Raw genomic sequence first — 21890 nt, forward strand, 5'->3', positions numbered from 1 at the left:
CAAAAATATCCAGATATGTTATAAGCATGTCCATGTCCACATCTCTGTCTAACTACACTTGATAAGAATATTTGTGGAAATGATCTCAAAATAGTGGATTGCAAACTAAATGTGAGTTGGCCGTGTGATGCTCATGGAAAGAAGGCAAATGCATCCATAAAAATCTTAGAAGTAAATGTGCAGGTTTGGAGAGAAATTGACTCAAGTACAAAGTCCCCTTGCAGGCACCCCCTTTTCAGAAGACATTGTACAACTACTGGATCAGCTTTAGAGATGGGCAATGAAATCAAGGAAAAGATCAAAGGAGCTGGTCTTAGCCTGGAGGAAAGGCAACAAGGAGAGGAGTCATGTTGGTCTATGGGGATGAAAATCAGAAGGAATCTGGGAGCACCTTTTACAATGGACAAAATCTATTGGTTGGAATAAGGAGAACACAGCACTCTTCCAATAGCTGAAAAATGTTACATGTCAGGTTCCAAGTAACGCATCCCTCACAAATCAAAGCTCAGTCCTTTCCCCAAAGGAAAAATAACAGCTCAGTCACAAGAGAAGGGATATCTCTTCATTGAGTGCTTTAACAGAAAGATCCAGCAGCCAATACTTAAAGAAGCTTTAACTGGAATTTCGGCAGGCAGGAGGGGTTGCATAACTCCTTCAAATTTATGTACATAAAATTCCAAAATGCTAATCGCAAATTCATAAGGACTGGAATTTTTTTTAAAAATTACCTGCCTCCTTTGTATTCCTTCTCCAAAGAAAATAAGTTTCATAAATCTTTGTCAGGACTCCATACCTGCCATGGCTTCACCCTTTGAGTCCCCAGCCTCTCTTCTCGCTCTTTCCTTCTCCTCTTGAATATGGAGGAATAAGCAGCATTCAAGGCATGGGCCATAATATTCATCATAGCATAAATATGGCGGTTATACAGGTTCCACATCCTGTTCCTTTCCACGTTGGTGTTCAGTGGTGATGTCTGAGTGCATCTTGTCCGGCCTTTGACAGAAATGTTGTCTTTTGAAAAAGAACACCGAAAAGACTGATTTGTGAACTGTGGTTCCAGAAAGAAATCTGGTTCGAAGGAACCATCATTTGGTGTTTTTTTCCACTGAAAACTGTAGTACCAAACACTATGGACATATTTGAGAAATGTGTGTCTTCCTATTGGTATTTCCCCATAGCCTGCATATAGCCAGACTTTTCCTTCAATGGGTTCTGGCAAACCTTGAAGTGTTGAATGGAAAAGAAGAATTCTGTCTGAAAACGAAAAATAGCCTGCAAACTGAACAAAGACATTGACTTGTTTCCACTTGGAGATGGCATCCCTGAGGGCTGCTGTACGTGCAGGGGTTGATAAAAGTTGTGATATAACAATACAAATCCCATTCCTGACAAGCAGAGGTGTCAAAGTCCTCATTAGGTTCACTCCATCCTCTGTGTCTGAAGCAAAGAGACCAATCAAAAACCATCCAAAATGGAGGAGCAGTTGGACAATTCCTGGGTTGAGAATTGCTAATTTGGGGAATATCCGGTAGAAAAAAGGGAATTGTCTTTTATCATTCAGAGCTTCTGAAGCAATTGAACAGATCTGGGAAAAAATATGAAGACTGCTGTATTTGGGGTTCAGTTATTGGCTTTCAATAAATCAAACTCAACCAACTGATGTCAGTTTCTAAAAACCATAACTTTTCAGCTTGTTTTATTAATAAGTATTAATAATGTTTATGGAAACAACAAACCTTTATTCCCCCTGACTGACATATTGTGTGATTACACACAGAGGTGGTACTTTCCCTACCGGTTCGCAAATATGAGCGCACATGCCACTTCAGCACATGCACATGGCCTCAAAAACATGCCTAAATAGGAGTTCATACGTGATTTCCACTACTGGTTCCCCCGAACCAGTCTGAAACCGGCTGAATACCACCTCTGATTACACAGTTCATGACAAAGCAATTGTCAACAATGGGTTATCTATGTCTAAATCCTTCTTATTCTTTGTTCTCCTTCATCTTTCCACTCTGAATTTTATTCAAGAGAAACAAGATATTGTTTTTAGCCATAATATCTATTAGACGAATCTATTTTTTTTTGTGGAGAAGAACTTGCAAATTGCAGGTCCCATAGATTGGGATATTTTTTGAATCATTCAGCCAATAAAAAATCCTTTCCAGGAGCTTTGTTGCTCTTAAAGTCCTTTGTGTTGAATTTGATCATGGACTGATTAGGGTAAAAAATAGTTGACATATTGATTAATATGCTGGTACTTTTTAAATGAATTGGATTAATTAATGGGAGTGGTCAGTGTAAGTCCACAAACATATATTTCTTATAAGCTTTAGGTAATATAAGCCATTGGGATTCTTTTCGCAAATCAGGAATGTATACATCATTGAAAATATTATTTTGGCTAAGGTGATAAAGAAAACGAAAGCTTTCCATCTGTGCTTCCTTTTCTACAGAAGACCCTTTGATTGGACACAAAGCGCCTCCTGCCCTTCACAAGTGTGCAGGAGAAGCCCCCAAAGCAATAGGGATGTTGTCATAAAATTATATGGCTGCTTGGGTGCTACAAACACACACACAAACACTATCAGTCCCATCTCTAGACAACACACCTAGATTGGCCATGGAGAAAAACAGCTCTTGAATTCACATGACGTATTGGTAAGGTCTTACAAATCCTTAGTAAGGCCACACCTAGAATACTGCATCCAGTTTTGGTCACCATGTTACAAAAAAGATGTTGAGACTTTGGAAAAAATGCAGAGAAGAGCAACTCAGATGACTGACACTAAAACATACTGTTTTATGAACAGTTGCAGGACTTGGGTATGGGTAGACTAGAGAAAAGAAGGAGTAGGGCTGACATGATAGCAGTGTTCCAGTATTTGAGAAGTTGCTACAAAGAAGAGGAATCCACCTTATTTTCCAAAGCAACATAAGGCAAGGCAAGAAACAATAGATAGAAACTAATCAAAGAGAGATGCAACCTGGAATTTAGGAGAAACTTCCTAACAGTGAAAAAAATTAACGAGGGAAACTGCTTTCCGAAGTTGTGGAGGCTTCTAGAAATCTTAAAAATCTCACTGGAGATTTTAAAGAAGAAACTGCACATCCAGTTGTCTGAAATGGTGTAGGGTCTCCTGCTTGAGCAAGGGATTGGACTAGCAGATCTCCAAGATCCCTTCCAGCTCTATTCTGATTGATTGCTTGATTGAATTCCACAGAGGAGATATAGTTGGATTTATCACTTACCCATCCTACCAATCCACCCAATTTACTAGATAGAGAGGCAGACATACAAACCTGTGGGATTTTGTAGGGGGCTGTTAATGTTGACACCTGGATGGAGATGTCCCTGCCAGTTCGATCAAAAAGAGCCAAATGGTTGTCCTTCTTTCCACAGCTGTAGTTGGGAACATTGGCTTCTCCTGTAGAGAGGATGTCCAGCAAGGCATCTGATGTGCCAAGAGTGCTGAAATAGTTGTCATGGATGTTGTAGCCAAGTGTGAGATTGTGTAGGAGCGGGGAATTCTTACTGACCATTTGAATAGCGAAAATATGGCGCAGGAATATGGACTGATCAGAGGATGTTCTAGTGTAAAAAATGTTAATTTTATCATCATCACCACCACCATCATCAATCTTAAAATACATTTTATATTTTTAAATATATCTTTGCTTGACTAGTGAAAATGAAGCATTGCACTTCTGAATGAGCAATAGAAAAACTCCTGTAAAAATGATCACATTATTATCATCACTTCTGCTGTTCAGCAGCTGCCAGCAGTTTGGCAGTTCGGGGCTCACTGGCTCAGGGTTGGCTCAGCCTTCCATCCTTCCAAGGTTGGTAAAATGAGGAGCCAGATTGTTGGGGGCAATAGGCCAACTCTGGAAACTGCTTAGAGGGGGCTGTAAAACACTGTGAAGTGGTATATAAGTCTAAGTGCTATTGCTATGGACACCCAACATCAAAAACGTCATCAAAAAAGCACAACAAAGAATGATCTTTCTGTTCTAAATCAGAAAGCTCAAACTGCCCAAGGAGCTGCTGATCCAGTTCCAGGAATTATTGAGTCTGTCACCTGCACCTCTGTAACTGTCTGGTTTGGTTCTGCAACCCAACAAGACAGACTCAGACTTCAGAGAATAATTAGAACTGCAGAAAAAACCATGGCTACCAACCTCCCTTCCATTGAGGACCTGTATACTGCACGAGTCAAAAAGAGGGCTGTGAAAATAATTACAGACCCCTCACATCCTGGATATCAACTGTTTCAACTCCTACCCTCAAAACAATGCTATAGAGCACTGCACAACAGAACAACTAGACACAAGAACAGTTTTTTGCCAAATGCCATCACTCTGCTAAACAAATAATTCCCTCAATACTGTTAAACTATTCACTAAGTCTGCATTACTATTAATCTTCTCATCATTCCTATCACCCATCTTCTCCCACTTATGACTGTATGACTGTAACCTTGTTGCTGGTATCCTTATGATTTATATTGGCTGTTTCCTAATATGATTTGATTGCTTATTTGTACCCTATGACTATCATTGGGTTGTACCTTATGATTCTTGACGAATGTATGTTGTCTTTTTATGTACACTGAGAGTATATGCACCAAAGAGAAATTCCTTGTGTGTCCAATCACACTTGGCCAATAAAGAATTCTATTCTATTCTACTCTACTCTACTCTACTCTACTCTACTCTACTCTACTCTACTCTACTCTACTCTACTCCACTCCACTCCACTCCACTCCACTCCACTCCACTCCACTCCACTCCACTCCACTCCACTCTACTCTACTCTACTCTATTCTATCATCATCAACAGAACCAACAACATATTTGTTTTTCAATGTAATCCACTTTGTCTCTTGAAGCCTACAGAATCTTAAGCCAACACTGACTCCAAACCCAGAGACAAATGATACTCACCCATCTCCATTTAATTTTAATGAATGTTGGGGAGATGGAATTGATACAGGCCCCCTCCTGGGTTAAGAATCGCAAATGCAACATTATTTGTAACAATAGTAACTTTTATCTGGCCAGTAACCAAGGTCCGAAATAAATGAATGATTAAAGTGGAATCACCATAGAAGGAAGAGGATGTTTCAAAATGACTCAGAAACCAATTCTAAAAAATAAGTCATCCTGTATTTCTATAAGGATCGGGAAGTAAATATCAATGAGTAGTTGTATTTGAAATGAGTCAGGCAGGGGGAAACCACAATAATCACTAATTTAAACAAAAGTCAGTACAGTATTCAAATCACGAATTCAAGACTGAACGGGGAGAGGAAAATAATGTGCACTTTTTTTCTGTCCCATCTTTGGACTTGATTCTTTTCCTCAAGATAAGACAAAGAAAGCATGCAAATCAACATGATTCAGGAAAGTAGATAGGACATGTGCTGCAATATAGGAGCCAGTGGAATAAGGAGAACAAAATGAGAATGTTCCAATTATAAACGGAGGGAATGCAACTGCATTATCCTGGATGACTTACGAGTCAAACTGATTAGAAGGCTCTGCGTTGAAAGGGAGCATTATATGCACCAGTTTTGATGTACCGATGATTATGTTAATGAAATGGTCTCCTGGTCTGTAATAACTCCATGTTTTTTTTGCACCCTGGTGCTGTAAACTCAGCGGGCATTTCGTTCTCAGCTTCCCCGAGACAGACTGGGACAACAGCAGCATCAAAAGCAAAAGCAGGAGGTCCATCATTCGTAGGGCTGAATCAATTACTTTCCTGTTTCTGAACAAGAACAGGAAGAATTAAAAGCTCTCTCATAAAAGCCAGTGACTTTCCTGATTCAGACAGAGACAAACCAAGCTTCACCTGGAAAAGAGAGAAAGGTACATTTAACAGCACAGCCCCTACCTGTCCTAAAATTCCTATAACACAGAGTGTGACCTAAAGCCTTTATCCTTTCCTTGAGGCAACCTCCCTCCCTGTTGCTTCAGTCTGCTGTTTACATCAGTTACTGGAGAAGTAGAAGACATCTCAAAGAGCAGGATGGTGATAATTACAGTGGGAAGCAACTTTTCCTCTGGGGATGATGAACTCCTTCCTTGGCTCCATTTGCAGAAAAGAAGCCAGAGTACAGCATGTTAGTGAAAAATTACAGATACGCCCCTGAGGGCAGGATTCTGTATCGGTTGTGGTCTTTCCTGTCAGGACATGTCCAGAAAATAATGCTGGAGTAAGACAAAGTATTGTTGTTGACTTCTGCTGCTCTTCAACATGGTTTCTTTTCTCCAGGGGCTGCTGGGTAAGGTCACCCAGAGCTATGGAGTTTGGGGCCACTCTAGATTGAAAACATGAAATGTTTTTAAATTTTCATATGGAGAAAGCATTTTTTGCTACCGGTTCTATGCAAGTGGCTTGGTGGGCATGGCTTGGTGGTGGGTTATGTGACTGGGTGGGCATGGCCAACTTTTTTTTTTTTTTTTACTTTTTCAAGCACTTTTTTACTACTGGTTCACCTGTACCGGTAATTTTTATCACTACTGGTTCACCAGAACCGGAGGGAACCAGTAGCATTTCACCCCTCGGAGAAAGATAGAGGGCCAATAGATTTTTTTTCTTGACACCAATTCGTTGCCACGCCCACCAAAAAACTGGTTTGAAGCAGGGGTGGGCTGCTGGGGGTTCTCAGGGGTTCAGGAGAACCTCTAGCTAGGATGCTGTACCGTTCAGAGAACCCCCAAATCACACACCTGGCTGGGCCGGCCCACCCCACCCCTCCCAGGAGTTGAAGGGAATACAATGGAACTTTTATAATTGGAGCAACTATTTGATTTAGAGAATGGAAATAAAAGAAATAACTATAATATTGCATAGAGGACAAAATTTGAGGATATAAAAATTGAAAAGGAGTGGACAAGAAAATCAAGATAGGGAAATAAGACATAGAAGTGGAAAATAAATAATTAAATAATAACAAATAATTGAATATGTGCATACTAATAATAAAAAGGAAGTCTCTAGAGATTATATTGAGATTAAGAATAACACAGTGATGATTACACTGAGATTAATAATTAATAATGATATAATGATGATTATATGGAGATTAATACTGACTGATAAAAGAATAAAAGGTTGGGAAATATTAAGAAATTTAAAGAAGTCCATGACATGGATTTATAAAATGACTATATTGAGATAAACAAATATGAGAAGAACTATGTTACAGATATTTAAAAATGAAATAGGGATTGAAGCTAAAATATATGGAAAATAGATTATATTAAAAGAAATATAGCAATGGATATAATGAATTTTTAAATTCATTTTTAATTCATCTTAATTTTTTATTAAGATGTTAAAAGATACTACTTGAGGAAGTTGATGGTTATAATAACTAGGATATAGTTTAAATACCTCTAATAATTGTTATAATTTGAATATTTTTAATAATATAACTACAAAAGTAAAAGATGATTACACTGGGAGTAACAGTGAGAATAATAAAGATAATTATACTGGGATTAACAGTAAATAAATTGATTACACTGAGATTAACAGTGAGAAAAATAAAGATGATTACACTGGGATTAACAGTGGAAAAAAGATGATTATAATGCGATTAACAGTGAGAAAAATAAAGATGATTACACTGGGATTAACAATGAAAAAAGATGATTACATTGAGATTGACAAAGAGAAAGAGAAAGATGATTACACTGGGATTAACAGTGGAATAAAGATGATTACATTGAGATTAACAGTGAGAAAGATAAAGATGATTACACTGAGATTAGCAGTGAGAAAAATAAAGATGATTTCTCTGGGATTAACAGTGGAATAAAGATGTCCTTTGTACATTAGGATCAACAGTGGAAGGATAAAAGAAAAGGTCAAATTAGAAAATTGATAGCTATAATAATTGGGATAGTGTTTAAATATGTATAACAAGTGTGATAATTTGAACATTTATTACCTAAGTGAAAGAAAAGAAAATTATTTATTTATTTATTTATTTATTTATTTATTTATTATTTTTTATTTATTTATTAAATATATACTGCCCTACTCCCGAAGGACTCAGTGTGGTGAACAGCCAAACAGTAAAAATACATAGATACAAAATTTAAAAACAAAGTAAAATCGAATTAAACAAATTTGGCCCAAACATATTAAACCCCCAATCATTTAACAAACCAATTAAAATTTGCGTAATTAAAAAGAGGGAAAAGATTAGGCCAGGCCCCTCTGGTGGAATAAAAAGGTCTTAAGAGTGCGGCGGAAGGTGCGCAGATCCAGTATCCTCCATATCTCCAGGGGAGCTCGTTCCAGATAGTAGGTGCCCCCACAGAGAAGGCTCTCCCCCTAGGGGCCACCAGTCAACATTGTTTGGCTGATGGCACCCGGAGGAGCCACTCTATTAGAGCGTACTGGCCGGTGGGAGGCTATTGGTGGTAGTAGGCGGTCCCGTAGATAACCAGGTCCTAAGCCATGGAGCGCTCTAAAGGTGGTAACCAAAATCTTGAAGCACACCCGGAAGACCACCGGGAGCCAGTGCAGCTCACGCAGGAGACGTGTTACATGGGAACGCCATGTCGCTCCCATTACCACCCACGCGGCTGCACTCTGCGCCAGTTGGAGTCTCCGGGTGCTCCTCAAGGGGAGCCTCATATAGAGAGTGTTACAATAGCCCAGGCGGGAGATGACAAGGGCATGAGTGACCATGCGTAGGGAGTCCCAATCCAGAAAGGGACGCAACTGGTGAATCAGGCGAACCTGATGAAAAATCCTACTGGTCACAGCCATCAAATGGTCTTCTAAAGACAGCTGTGAATCCAGGAGGACGCCCAAGTTGCGAACCCTCTCCATGGGGGCCAATGATTCACTCCCAAGAGTCAGTGATGGCGTCAACTGACTATATCAGGACATCGGAAACCATAGCCACTCGGTCTTGGATGGGTTGAGCCTGAGCCTATTCCTCCCCATCCAGATCCGCACAGCCTCCAATATATGATTATGATTTATAAAAGTTTATAAAAACTTTTTGCAAAAAAAAGTAAGTTATGGGTGCTTCATCACTGGAGGTTATCCTCACACAGAGACTTTGATTCTCCCCTTAACCTGGTTCCTGGCACCCAAATTCCTTCCAAGAGGCAGTACCAACTGTCAGCCAGAGTCAGCCACCCCGCAACATTATTTGGTCTTAAATTTGCAAAGGGGATTTATATGACCATGCCAATCACCAGCTTCAGCTCCCGACTTTTCTGTGTCCAAGAAGAAAAGAACACCAATCACAAGTGTGGATAAATGAATCATACATTTATTTATTAATTCACATATTTTATCTTTGATTATTACATTGGATTTTAATTTCACCAGTCTTGAACTTCGTAGTTTTAATTCTTTCATGATTAAATCACCTTAATTATCAAACGGATACAAAGGAAGCATACAAACCCTGTAATAAATTCAATGAATAATTAAATGTTATAAGCCTACGAAACCAATTCACCATCAGTTCCCCACTTTTATCATTAGATGCTCCTTAGTGTTTAGATCTGGTCTCAGGATGATAATGTAGCACTTGGGGAAGAAGATGCAGCCCAGAAGCCCAGCACTGGAGGCCAAGATGGAGAAGATCTGCACGACCACCATAAACTTTCCTTTAGTGCTCAGGTAGGTGGGCAGGAAGGAGATCCAGACGCTGCAGAAAACCAGCATACTGAAGGTGATCAGCTTGGCCTCATTGAAGGCCCCTGGCAGGTTCCTGGCCAGGAAAGCTACAGTGAAGCAAATGATAGCTAGGAAACACATATAGCCAAGGACAAGATAAAACATGGTGACAGAGCCTTCATTGCACCGAAGGATGATCTCTCCTGGCAAGGTGTGCAAGTTAGAGTCAGGGAATGGGGGAGAGATTCCAAGCCACGTGACACAGATGATAATTTGTCCAGCAGAACAAGAAATGATGATGGAGTTGGCCAAGCTCTTCCCCAACCATTTTCTCACCCTGTTCCCTGGTTTTGTGGCAAGGAAGGCCAATACTACTGTGATTGTTTTGGCCAACACAGAAGACACGGCTACTGAGAACACAATGCTGAATGCTGTTTGTTGGAGAAGACAGATGGCTCTTCTTGGTCGTCCAATGAAGAAAAAGGAGGACAAGAAGCAAAGCAGGAGGGAGACCAGGAGGATGAAGGAGAGGTCCCGGTTGTTGGCTTTGACAATGGGAGTTTCTAGATATTTAATGAATATGATTAAAATAAATCCTGTGGTTAGGAACAAGAGTAAGGCAAAAGAGACCAGGATGATGCCCAGATGTTCTTCATAGGACAGGAAGGTTATTCTTTTTGGGATACATTGGACTCTGTTCTCGGTTGGATATTGATCATATGGGCACTTTGTGCATCTTTCAGTATCTGAGAAAACAAAAAGTAATATTTCTCTTATATCTCTTTTCACCTTTCAAGAAAGATCTTCTTTGGATTTTAGATGATACTGACGAAGCATGGCAGGTGTTTGTAGAGTAATAAATAAAGAAAACTGATACTAAAGTGGATAAAAATGATGTTTTTATAGAAAAGTAAGAATATGTATGTATATGGGATAAATTCAAGAAAAGTTTATAGCCCACGAGAGAATATGTGGAGAAAATATTTGATGTAACATGTTTCTATTCTAACCAGGTGGAAGACATGGAGGAGAATATGCTGAAAAGGAGACCATACAATATGCTGTGAATCAGCCAAAACAATAAAAATGGAGTGGAGGAGAATATGCTGTAAAACAGCCAAAATAAAAATGTTGTGAACCAGCTAAAATAAAATATACTGGGAACCAGACAAAACAATAGATGGAGACATGGAGGAGAATATGCTGGAAAACAGTCTAAAGATAAAAATGTTGGAAATCATTCGGGGTGAAAAAGAGGATGATGAATAATAATTAAATAATGTGAACTGATTTTGAAATGATTTTATGTAAAATGAGAAGTGTAATTGATGATAAGCCTAAGAAAATTAGATGTAAATCAATAGAGGTTATGATAGAGATTTGATGAAATGAGTCTTGAGACTAAGGAATATATATGGAATTTTGATTTATAAAATAATATAAATTAGAATTGTGTTTATTGGAAACTAATGATTGTATATAAAAAGGAGCTGTCTTTATTTGGGAATTAAGGTTTATGGTGATACAACTGAATGCTAAATGTTTAGATTAAGATGTTAGAATATCTGATAATATTTGGTGGTTTGACTTTTATCTTAAAAGATGTAAATGGATGAAACTTGGAATCAAATTTATTAAAGAAGTGTGAGCAATTATACATATTCATGACCAGACCAAACCTTCGTTCTCAAAAGATGTATTTTATGTTCAAGATATTTAAAAAAAATAAAAAATATTTTTCAAAAAAATTAAATAAATATAATTGATTAGCGTATTTTTTGGACTATAAGACACACCTTAGTTTTTTGGGAGGAAAATAAGAAAACAGCTGATTGGTGGGTGGATCACCCTCCCAGAATACCTCCAATCAGCTCTTCCCAGAGGTCAACTTTAGCAACAGATTCGTTGGTTGTGAACTTTGTACTTCGTTTTTTTTTTCAGCCTCTGAGGCCTTTTTTCAGAGGACTTTTTTTTTAAACCTCTCGAATGGAGGTTTCAGAGGCTTTTTTCAGCAGGGCAACATTCAGTGTATAAGACGCACCCAAATTTTCACCCTCTCTTAGGGGGGAAAAGGTGCATCTTATACTCCGAAAAATACGGTAGTTGTTTTCTTTTCTCCCTGCTTTCTGTTAGATCTGATTCCTTTTAATCCCAATAGTGGAAGTAAGGCTTTTCCCCTCCCTTTTAGAACCACAACTGTATTCCCTTTTTGTTGCTGTTGTAACTGTTTCATAACTTAAACTTCCAATTTCATAAGAAAATTGGAAAGATAAAAAGAAAAGAGAAGTCACAGTAGCAATCCAACAAAGGAAACTATGATGGTGGTTATGCTGAACCTGGGAATGTTAAACTAAAAATAAAAAAGGCAGCTTTTACCCCTAATAATGGTAAATTTAATTTATGTTCCTTCTTTCTCACAGTTGACCTCTCCCACTTCTTTAGGGCAAGTCTTCTGTGTGTATTTGTTGTGGCCCACCAGCGGATCTGGCAGCAGATTCGGACAGTGAGGAGGTTGAGGAGGAACATGGGCCAGTCAGGGAGTCTGGGAAAGTCTTTGACGAGTGCTCTGCATCAGAGGCAGAGATGGGGTCAGGGCCGTCTGACAGTTGTCAGCTGCCTTCGGAGTCGGACATCAGTGGGGCAGAAGAACAGCCGGAGCCTGTTCCCAGGGTGAGCATGCACAGAGTTGCCAGGAGAAGGGAACAGCTAAGGAACAAGGTTCAACTCAGGAGTAAAGCCACAGATGGATGGTGAATGGCTCCTCCCATGGGGAATAAAGAGGAGCAAAAAGGGAGGGGAGTTTGCAGGAGACAATTAGTTCAATTCATTAGAGTGGAGATCTGTTCCTGACTTCTTGCCAAGTATTGCCTGCTACAGAATGGCGTTTGGAAGATATCGGCCTGGCAGCTCTCCAAGCCTGATAAAGACCTGAACTTGTGAAATCTCTTGAAAGACTGTTGACCTGGACTTTGCTGGACAGGAATTCACTTTAAACTAAATAAAAGGAATTTCATCGGGATGAGGAGTTCGTTTTGGGCTTTTGGGAAGCCTAGGTCAGAATAGGATTTCTCTCATCTCTTGAACCCAAATGCTCTCCCTCCATGGTTCCCCGAATTAGATCTTTCTGCTTAGGGGGTTCCGTGATCTTAATAAAGATTGACTGATTAATGAATTGATTGATTCATATATCTTTTAGGATGTAATATAAACTTGGTTTTGGGGGAGCAAAGGCCATTCATCTGCAACCATTTCTCAATTTCAAAGAATGCAGATGTTCCTAAGAACGGACAACATGTGAGGACTGTTCCAAACTGACAAGAAAAGAAAGGTTCCTCTGATGCAAGTGATCTTGCACAATCCACGGTGTCATTCTATCTCTTCCTACCTCATCCCTCAAGATCTTTTTCTTATCCCTCCCATTATGGAAGAAATTAAGCACCTTGAAAATTAAGAACCACAAAACTATCAACCGTCAACGTGTCTTTTTTAAAATGCACATTGATCAAAGCGCTCTAGATGAATCTAGCACCCTTTCCTCTGGTGTGACCCACCTTCCTGAGTGGAGATAGTCCCTTCTGGACAAGGAACACAGTCATAGCAGCAAACTGGCTCTTCTTCTCGAGCCTGCTTGAAAAATCCAGGATGACATTTTTCCACACATCTGGACTGAGGCAGAGACTAAGGAAAAAACAAGGAATGCCAAACAAAGTTTGTTAGAAATAACCATCATTGAAAAATGGAGGTAGACATGAATATTAGTCAAGTAGTTGCTTAGGTAAGTAAATAAGAAGGTAAATAATGTAAATAAGAAATTTTGAACTAACTCTCAATGTTGCAAGGGATCTAACTACCGGCAGATTCTTCACTTAGTTCCTCCCTTTGGCTTCCAGAATATCTCATTGTAATACAGAATCCTTCTATTTAATAAATTCTGGAAAGAAGCAATTGAGAAAAGATTGAAGCATGAAGTGACAATTAGTGGTTCCTCCATACAGTTATATTAGCATGCATTCCTCCTTTCTTCATGTATCCATGAGTTTAAAGTATGATGCTTTAGTCACATTAAAGTTTAGAATGAAATTTATTCTGAAAGCTTTGTGAATTTTTTATTTCACTAGATTTATTGAAAGAGAATTAAAATGTGATGAAGAAACTTCTGGCCAATGGGATCTGGGAAGGTTTCTTCTAGAACACGTGTATCATTGTATCATCATTCTTCTTGTGCCATAATCGTCATCGGACATTGGCCAACATGATCACCAACATCCGATGACGGATATAGCACAAGAAGAAGACATATATCATTGCAAACCCACCCCCATTTGTAAGTGGACCAGATCAACCTTCCATTTAAGATATAAAGGAAAACTTTGTTGCAGATTAGGGTTGGATTTGGTACAGGGATTAGAAGGCAGAATTGAAGGCTGACTCTGTCCACTGCCAGGAGTTTGATCCTCACTATCTCAAGTTTGACTCAGCATTCCATCTTTCTGAGATTGGTAAAATAAGGACAAGATTGTTGAGGGCAATATGCTGACTCTGTAAACTGCTTAGAAAGGGCTGTAAAGCACTATGGAGCAATATACAAGTCTAAGTGCTATTGCTATTTATTTGTATATTTATTTGCTAATTTTATATGGCCAACATGCTGGTGAACTAAGACTAAACCGACTGCCTAGTTTTTAGAACTGTAGAGAAATGAGATGGAGATGAGCTGCCTTTAAAAAGGGTAAGTCATGCATTTTTTTGCTGCATCACATGGAACATGAGTATGAGCCCTGTGTCAGAAAGAGATTTTTCTAAGGCAGGGTTGTCAAACTCTATTTCATTGAGGGACGCATCAGGGTTGTGTTTGATCTCGGGGGACAAACACAATGACTGACATTGAGCTGTCGAGGGGGCATGGCCAGCTCAATGTTACTCATTGAGGCTCTGTTTTCTTCCATGATGGCCTCCTTCATCCCTCTGCCAGAGAAAACAGAGCTCAGGGAGGCTGCCATACGTGGCCCCCCCTGACTCAATTTTCTGCTGCAATGGCCTCCTGCAGCCCTCTGCCAGCAAAAATGGAGCTTAGGGAAACTGTGCATGGCCCACCCGGGCTCCATTTGCGGCTGCCACAGCCTCCTGCAGCCCTTTGCCAGTGAAAATGGAGCTCAGGAAGGCTGTGCGCTGGGCGGGTCCTTCGCTGTTTCCAGGGTGGGCCCATGTGACAGATGTAAGCACCCCATAAACCGGATTCAGACCCCAGGCCTTGAGTTTGACACCCCTGTTCTAAGGTCAAGTTAGGTATCCAAAAAAAGTTCCTTTCTGTTGAAAAACCAGAGTTAGGTAACACCAACTGGCATGAAAATACAGAGCTACATTGATTATTAGTTACATTTGGAGACTCCTTTTTCCCAGAGAGACTTAAGGTAGCTAATAATCAAAATAAACAACTGCATTCAAGGATGTTCCTTATGAGGTTATAAGCTAAAGACCCAATCTAAGTAACTCCCCTCCCCCAATTTGTCCCTCATTTCTTCCAATATGAAGAAGGGTTTTTCTTTGGATCAAGTCATGTTTCAGTGCTTCAGTTTTCTGGGTCAGGGCACATCAGAACCATCATTAGGATATCATGTGAACTGAAAGCTTTGGACCTTCTCCTCAAGAGCAGAAGGCGTATTTGCCTGTCCCCATGGCATGAAAGACAAGTATGGAAAATTCTGACATATATGGTCTGTTTAAGAAGATAAGCTTGCCAACCATGGCAAGCTAAATCTGAATTTCCAATAGTATCAACAGGAACTGCATCCAGTCTTGATTAGAGTTATCCTTGCCTCTTTCACTCCACCAGGAACATGGGTAGTTGTCAAAAGACTTGCATTCTATTTTGCTAATTTTAAGCAAGGAAACAAGACAAGTTGGTGCTATGAACACCAAAATCCCAGCACTTGATGTCCCCTTTCAGCAGTTTTATACAAATACTAGTTTGCACAGGGGACACAAAATAGCCATCATCACCCAGCATCCCAAGTTGGACATGGCTGAATCAATTTTAAACCACGTTTCATATCACAGCATCTAAAGGACACCTTGCCAATTATATTGATGCCTCCTAAAACATTTTTTAAAAAATTAGAAGGATTCTACTCCCCAAATTCAATTTTCACTGAAGCCTATTTGGTGAACAGGCTTAGCTACTTGAAATGGGCCCTAAGGCTTTGGAAAACAGAAAAAAGACACCAATATTTAATTCACCTTGTTGAGCAACTTTAGCTTTGAAATAGCATCTTGATCGATAGTAAGTCTCTGTCTTATAAAAACCCCTAGTTGCTCTTTAATGGGATCCTCCCTGGAGAGAACTATCAAGCTTACGATGTCCAGATCTGCTGCCACATCACCATTTTGGTCCAAGTATATTTTAATGTGGGAAAGATTGCAAAACTCATTCTTCTTCAAAAAGGAATGGAACTAGAACAAAAATATCCAGGAATGTTAAAAGCAGAAATTCTAGTTTGGAATAGCTTTCAAAAGTTGTATGTGCTCCATCACTGGTGGCTTTCATAAAGAGACTGGAAAACCATATGTCTGAAACGATATAGAGTCTCCTGCTTGAGTAGGGGGTTGGACTCAAAGAACTCCAAGGTCCATTTTAACTCTGTAATTCTATGTCCATGTCCACATCTCTGTCTAACTACACTTGATAAGAATATTTGTGGAAATGATATGAAAATAGTAGATTGCAAACCAAATGGGAGTTGGCCGTGTGATGCTCATGGAAAGAGGGCAAATGCATCCATAAAAATCTTAGAAGTAAATGTGCAGGTTTGGAGAAAAATTGACTCAAGTACAAAGTCCCCTTGCAGGCATCCCCCCTTTGAGAAGACATTGTACAACTAACTGGATCAGCTTTAGAGATGGGCAATGAAATCAAGGAAGAGATCAAAGGAGCTGGTCTTAGCCTGGAGGAAAGGCAACAAGGAGAGGAGTCATGTTGGTCTATGGGGATGAAAATCAGAAGGAATCTGGGAGCACCTTTTCCATTGGACAAAATCTCTTGGCTGGAGAAAGGAGAATACAGCACTCTTCCAATAGCTGAAAGATGTTACCTGTCAGGTTCCAAGTAACGCATCCCTCACAAATCAAAGTCCAGGGCATTTCCTTTCCTCAAAGGAAAAATAACAGATGTTTACTGTTATTCCAGAGAAGGGGTGTCAAACTCGATTTCATGGAGGGCTGCATCAGGATTGTGTTTGACCTCGGGGTGCTGGGTGGACAAGGGTGGGATGGGCATGGCCAGGGTGGGCATGGCCAGCTTGATGTAACTTATTTATTTATTTATTTATTATTCGAATTTCTATACCGCCCTTCTCCTTTCGGACTCAGGGCAGTGAACAGCCAAAATAAAAACATTTATACATAAATACAATTAAAAATAGATTTAAAATAATTAAATTTGGCCCATAGTTTAAAATTTATCAATTTAAAATCCATATCAATATTTAAAACCGACCATAAAATCATAAAATCAAGAGAGACCGGCTAACTGAAAGAGATGAGTTTTTAGGGCCCGACGAAAGGTCTGGAGGTCGGAGATCACTCGTATTTCTGGGGGTAGATTGTTCCAAAGGGTAGGTGCCACCACAGAGAAGGCTCTCCTCCTGGGGGTCGCCAGCCGTCATTGTCTAGCCGACGGCACCCTGAGGAGGCCCTCTCTGTGGGAGCGAACTGGCCGGTGGGAGGCTATTGGTGGCAGAAGGCGGTCCTGTAAGTACCCTGGCCCTAAGCCATGGAGCGCTTTAAAGGTGATCACCAACACCTTGAAGCGCACCCGGAAGTCCACCGGAAGCCAATGCAGCTCGCGCAGGAGAGGAGTCACATGGGAGCGCCCAGTCGCTCCCATAATCCCCCGCACGGCCGCATTCTGCACCAGTTGGAGCCTCCGGGTGTACCCCAAGGGGAGCCCCATGTAGAGAGCGTTACAATAGTCCAGACAAGAAGTGACGAGTGCTTGAGTGACTGTGCGTAGTGAGTCCCGATCCAGAAAGGGGCTCAACTGGCGTATCAGGCGAACCTGATAAAAAGCCCCCCTGGCCACGGCCGTCATATGCCCTTCTAAGGATAGCCGTGCATCCAGGAGGACGCCCAAGTTGCGGGCCCTTTCCGTGGGGGCCAATGATTCACCCCCAATAACCAGCGATGGCGTCAGCTGGCTATACCGGGACGCCGGCAGCCACAGCCACTCGGTCTTGGAAGGGTTGAGTCGAAGCCTGTTTCTCCCCACCCAGACCCGCACGGCCTCCAGGCACTGGGACATCATTTCCAAGGCATCGTTGGGATGGTCTGGGGTGGAGATGTACAGCTGAGTATCATCAGCGTACTGATGGAACTCCACCCCCAAACCATGGATGATCTCACCCAGCGGCTTCACATAAATGTTGAACAGTAGGGGCGAGAGGACCGACCCTTGTGGCACCCCACAAACAAGGCGCCTCGGGGTCGACCGCTGCCCCCCTGTCAACACGGATTGCGACCGGTCAGAGAGATAGGAGGAGAACCACCGCAAAACGGTGCCCCCCACTCCCAGTCCCTCCAGCTGGCGCAACATGATACCATGGTCGATGGTATCAAAAGCCGCTGAGAGGTCTAACAGGACCAGGATAGAGGAGTAACGCCTATCCCGAGCCCTCCAGAGATCATCCACCAACGCGACCAATGCCATTTCCGTGCTGTACCCAGGTCTGAAACCGGACTGGAGCGGATCCAAATAGACAGCTTCATCCAGGTACTGTGGAAGCTGTCACGCCACCACACTCTCAACAACCTTCGCAATCAAGCGAAGGTTGGAGACTGGACGATAGTTAGCCAAAACAGCCGGATCCAGGGATGGCTTCTTGAGGAGAGGCCTCACCACCGCCTCTTTCAAGGCGGCCGGCAGGACACCCTCACTCAAAGAAGCGTTGATAATTCCCTGGAGCCAGCCTCGTGTAACCTCCCGGGAAGCCAGCACCAACCAGGAGGGACACGGGTCCAATAAACATGTGGTGGCGTTCAGCTGTCCCAAGATCCTGTCCACGTCCTCGGGAGCCACAGGATCGAACTCCTCCCAGATAACATTCTCAAGGCCTGCCTCAGTCATCTCGTCTGAACTAACCCAGTCAGTGGCCAAGTTTTCCCGAATCTGAGTTATTTTATCATCCAGATAATGTACAAAATCCTCAGCTCGGCCCTGCAAGGGGTCCTCCCGCGCTCCCAGATGGAGAAGGGAGCGGGTCACCCTGAACAGGGCGGCTGGGCGGTTATCTGATGACGCGATAAGAGCGGCAAAATAGCTAGATTTCGCCGCTTTTATCGCCACTAGGTAGGTCTTAATATGAGACCTTACCAGTGTCAAGTCAGACCCAACTTGTGTTGGGGGCACCTGTGGTGGCCTGGGCAGGGCTGGGGGGATCCAAAAACAGAGGTGGCAGGCTTCTGGTTGGCGCCGCCGTCATCGCTAGATGGTCTCTTTAAGACTGCCAGCCCCGCCACCTGTAAAGAGCCGCCTCTACAGCTGAGAGGCAGCTTGAAATTCTCCACGTTTTTGAGGAAAAGGGAGGAGAGCCGGCGAGACCAGGTAGAGCCCCCTGCGAAATCCCCAGATTGTCTTTTTTGCTTCTGGGAAGGAAGCAGGGTGAGGCTCCCTATCCAGCTCGCCGAGGCTCCGGACTCCGGGGACAACTCTGCATCCAGCAGAGCCGGACGACGCGACCAACATAACCAGCGAAAGCCAAGAGAATTATCAAAAATAAACAGGGTGGAATCTGGACCTGAAATTCAAAACTGCAAGTATTTGTACTAGCCCTGTGATTGAACTTATGAATGGAGAAAAAGTGAAGGTTTGCTAAAATGGCATCCGGCTTCAGCGGTAGGAAAAAAAGCTGAAAGCGAAAGTGGATTCGCCTGAGTGATTTAACACGTTACAAAGTATTTAAAGTAACAGCGCTGGCTAGAAGAAAAGGGAAAAGTTCTTTTTCAAGTGATTTTGATCTGTTCCTTCTCCCTTAGAGACTTGATTAAAGGTGGGGAAATTTTTGTGGGGACTCTGCAATGAAAAGGGAGGGAGGTCTTCCTTCTTAGAAAGAATCAGACTGTGTGGCAGAATGGCTTCAAAGCAGACAAAACCAGCCACTAAAGCTGCAGGGGGCAGTTCCCCCACTCACAAGTCACAAGAGCAGCCATTAAGTTTGCAGACTCAGAGCCAAGCACAGGAGACTGGTTTTAAAGATTTGAAGGAATTTATTGCTGCGGCTCTGATAAATCAAAATGAAGTTTTGGACCAGAAATTTGAAAAATCCCAACATGAAATTAAGGAGGTGGTTCAAGAAAAATATGACAAGATGAAGCATGACATACTGACAGTTGTGACTGGCTTGTCCGAAGTAGTTGTCCAGATTGATAAAAAAGTGGAAGAACTTAGTTCAGAAGTAGAATCTAAAATGAAGGAAGCTGATTATAAAATTTCTAATGTTGACAATAAAGCACAAAGGATTGAAAATGAAGTGACAATGATGCAATTTAGATTCATGGAGTTTGCTGTAAGACTGAGAGGAATAAAAGAAAATAATAGAGAAGATCTGAGAAAAGTTTGTGCTGATGCCCTGGCTGTGATGCTAAAGGTTAGCCCTGAGGAGATTTTGTGCAAGATGGACAAGGTCTATAGAGTGAATTCTTGGGTGGCAAGGCAAAGGCAACTGCCTAGAGATGTGGTGATTTACTTTACAGATAGAAGAATAAGAAATGATATCTTGCAAAAGTCTTTTGTTTCTACTATTCAAGTGGATGGAAGGGAGATTGGGATTTACAAAGAGTTGCCGCCTAAGATGCTAAGAGATAGAAAGGACTTTGGATTTTTGGTGACTGAATTAAAGAAACAACAAATTCCATTTAGATGGGATGCTCCAGTTGGCATAATATTGAGGTATCAAGGTGAGAGATATTGATTGAATACTGTTGAAAAAGCGGAAGATTTTTACTTCAATGTTTTCAAAACTGGCGCAACATCTCCACGTACATCCTCAGTGTTAGGTATAGAGGAGGGTGAGAAAGAGAAGCAATTCAAACAAGAGCTTGAAGAGCAGCGGAAACAGATGGAGGTGGAACCAATAGAAATCCAAGAAGCAACAGGGGTTTTTTTGGATGAACCTTTGCTGGATCTTCCTATAGAGGCTTTAGGTGGACCACCCAAAAATACAAGAGAAGTGGCAGTGGATCTCGAGTTGATGTCATATAAAGCTAAAGACCAGCGTATAACTCGAGCAGCCTACAAACAAATTCTATAGAAACAACAACAGCAGAGATCTAAGTTATCGCAAGATAAGAAGGGAGTCAATGGTAAAGCACAAAAATCCGAAGCTATGGGAGGAGCTAAGCCGAAAACTACCAGTCTGGAACAGAAACTTCAGCAAATGCTCTTAATGCTTCAGGAGACTGCAAATGACAATTAAGTTTTTATCTTGGAATGTGAATGGATTGAATTCACCACAGAAAAGAAGGAAGATATTCCATTATCTGAGACAATTTAAAAATGATGTTATTTGCTTACAAGAAACTCATATTAGAACACAAGGTCAAAAATATTTGATAAATCCTAGATTAGGAGCACAGTTTATAGCCTCAAATTCGGAGAAAAAGAATGGTGTAGTGATTTATATCCTTCCCTCTTTTCTCCCTCTTTTATAAAAGATTTTTAAATTTTTAATATTTAATATTTTTAATATTTTTTTAGTATTTTATATATTCAAATTTTAAAATTGGTTTTAAATTGATTGGGGTTTTAATTTGTTTGGGCCAAAACTATTTAATTTGATTTTAATTCCACTTTTAAATTTTGTATGTATGTATTTTATTGTTTGGCTGTGCACCGCCCTGAGTCCTTCGGGAGTAGGGCAGTATAGAAATCAAATCAAATAAATAAAATAAATAAATATATAAATAAAAGATTGCCAGCAAAAATTTTAGAAGCAGATGACTGTGGAAGATATATAGCAATTGAACTTTCTACAGATAATGGTCCAATTTTAGTGATTGGAATTTATGCTCCTAATCAGCAACAGGAAATTTTTTATAAAATATTGTACTCTAAAATATTACAATGGGACTACAGATCTATTTTACTTATGGGAGATTGGAATGGAGTAATAGATCCTAAAAAAGATAAAAAGAGGTTGGCAAAGTCATGTGTTAAATTACCACATATCTTTTT

This window comes from Pituophis catenifer, unplaced genomic scaffold (genome assembly GCF_029215685.1).
Source record: "Pituophis catenifer annectens isolate HBS135680 unplaced genomic scaffold, rPitCat1.0.hap2 SCAF_2, whole genome shotgun sequence".
NCBI lineage: Eukaryota > Metazoa > Chordata > Lepidosauria > Squamata > Colubridae > Pituophis > Pituophis catenifer.